This window comes from Lutra lutra, chromosome 15, assembly GCF_902655055.1.
Source record: "Lutra lutra chromosome 15, mLutLut1.2, whole genome shotgun sequence".
In the NCBI taxonomy this organism is placed as follows: Eukaryota; Metazoa; Chordata; class Mammalia; order Carnivora; family Mustelidae; genus Lutra; species Lutra lutra.
Window position 1 is genome coordinate 18,373,210 of NC_062292.1, and position 2,588 is coordinate 18,375,797.

General features: G+C 51.1%; 1 pseudogene; it reads right to left on the reverse strand.

Moving 5' to 3' along the window:
- Nucleotides 1-433: 433 nt before the first annotated feature.
- Nucleotides 434-1,984, reverse strand: LOC125085800 (alpha-enolase-like; annotated as a pseudogene).
- Nucleotides 1,985-2,588: the final 604 nt, after the last annotated feature.

Sequence of the window (2,588 nt, forward strand, 5' to 3'; positions counted from 1 at the left end):
ACACCTAGAGATTATCATATAGACAGACTTGGCTCCAGACACTGGGTGGGAAGTAAGGTGAGAAAACAATGATTTGGGCCAACCTCACGACTACAGAGCTAGGGTTTCCAGCAGGGTTCCAGATGGTCGAGTTAGGCTTCTGCAGCAGTTCTAAGGAAGCAGCAAGAACAGCACAGGGATGGGACGCCTGGGTGGCTCAGTTGGTTGGACGACTGCCTTCGGCTCAGGTCATGATCCCGGAGTCCCGGGATCGAGTCCCACATCGGGCTCCCAGCTCCACGGGGAGTCTGCTTCTCTCTCTGACCTTCTCCTTGCTCATGCTCTCTCTCACTGTCTCTCTCTCAAATAAATAAATAAAATCTTTAAAAAAAAAAAAAAAAAGAACAGCACAGGGAGGAAAGCGGACAGTTAACTAGCAGAGGCCCCGGCCAGTCTTGGCTGGGGGCAAAGGGGGGAGCAGAGGTCTAATGAGCCGACTCAGGACCACAGGACCTGGGGTGCGCCACCTGGAGCTTACTTGGCGAGGGGGTTTCAGAAGTTTCTGCCGGTGAACTTAGCCTGCTACCCAGTTCCTCTTCATTTCTGGGGATCTGGTTGTACTTGGCCAAGTGCTCAGATCAGCAAGGTGCCCCATCTTGATCTGCCCAGTGCAAAGTCCCACCACCAGGTCAGCGATAAAGGTATCCTCAGTCTCCCCAAAGCAATGCGACACCATGATGCCCCAGCCATTGGATGGGGCCAGCTTGCACGCCTAGAGAGACTCAGTCACAGAGCTTATCTGGCTGACCTTCAGCAGGAGGCAGTTGCACGATTTCTTGCCCATGGCCTTGGAAATCCACTTCGGGCTGGTCACAGTGAGATCGTCCCCCACCACCTGGATGCTGGCGCTGGCAGTGAACTTCTGCCAAGCTTCCCAGTCATCCTGGTCAAAGGGGTCTTCGACGGACACCACTGGGTAATCCTTGATGAAGGACTTGTACAAGTTGGCCAGCTCGTCAGGCGTGATGTACCTGCTGGGGTCATTGGGAGACTTAAAGTCCAGGTCATACTTGCCCGACCAGAAAAACTCTGAGGCAGCTATTTCCATGCCATGACCACCTTGTCGGTGTAGCCGGCTGTCCCGACGGCATTCTTCAGCAGCTCCAGAGCTTCTTTGTTCTCCAGGATGTTAGGCGCAAACCTGCCTTCATCCCCCACATTGGTGGCTCCTTCCCGTATTTCTCCTTGATAACATTCTTCAGGTTGTGGTAGACCTCGGTCCTGATGCGCATGGCTTCCCAGAAGCCGGCTGCACCCACAGGCAGGATCATGAACTCCTGCATGACCAGCTTGTTGCCGGCGTGGGAGCCACCATTGGTGACGTTGAAAGCCAGAACCCGCAGGATGACTTCGGCATTGCCTGCCAAGTTGGCAATGTGGCTGTACAGAGGCACCCCCTTCTCGACAGCCCCCGCCTTGCAGACAGCCAGGGTCACACCCAGAATGGCGTTCACACCAAATTTAGATTTATTTTCTGTTCTGTCCATCTCGATCATCAGTCTGTCAGTCTTCTCTTGCTCCATGACGTTCAGTGTCTTGCTAATCAGGGCAGGAGCAATAGTTCTATTGATGTGCTCAACAGCCTTTGAGACACCGTTCCCCATGTAGTGGGTCTTCTTGTCCCAGAGCTTGAGGGCCTCGTAGATACCAGTGGACGCACCATTGGGCACAAAGCTCTGAAGAGACCTTTGGAAGTGTAGAGGTCAACCTCAACGGTGGGATTCCCACGAGAGTCGAAGATCTCTCTGGCGTGGATCTTGAGAACAGACATGGTGACTTTCTGGCTGCCGGATAGCGCTGCCTGGGAAAGAAGCAGAAGACGCTGCAGGCACAGAGGACAATTGTTAAGCCGGAAGGTCTGGCCGCTCCGAGTACCGTCTATGTATTTATTTTTTTAAGTAGACTCTACACCCAGCATGGGGCCCAAAGCAGGGCTTGAATTCATGACCCTGAGATCAGGACCTGAGTCTCTGAGGTCTAACGCTTAACCAACTGAGGCACTTAGCCGCCCCTAATTAGTTAGCCTTTCTCAACATTAGTTTCCTCATTCTCAAAGTGAGGACAATAGTTAGCATTATTATTAGCATAATTTCAGATATTTTTGTGAATATTAAGTGATAAAAAAAAAACTATAAAGTCTAGAGGTGCCTGGATGGCTCACTCGGTTAAGTATCGGACTCTTGATTTCAGCTCAGGTCGTGATCTCAGGGTCGTGGGATTGAGCTCCTCAGTGGGTTCAACACGGGGCATGGAACCTGCTTAAAATTTTGTCTCTCTCGCTGCCCCTCCCCTTCTCATGCTCACTCTCTTTCTCTCAAATAAATAAATAAAAATAAAATCTTAAAAAAAAAAACCCACAAAAGTAATAAAGCCTAACTCAGTGTCTGTCAGAGAATATCTCAATAATTGTTAGCAACAAGGACATGTAAGAATGTTACATTGGGGGCCCCTGGGTGGCTCAGTGGGTTAAGCCTCTGCCTTCAGCTCAGGTCATGATCTCAGGGTCCTTGGATTGAATCCCACATCGGGCTCTCTGCTCTGCAGGGAGC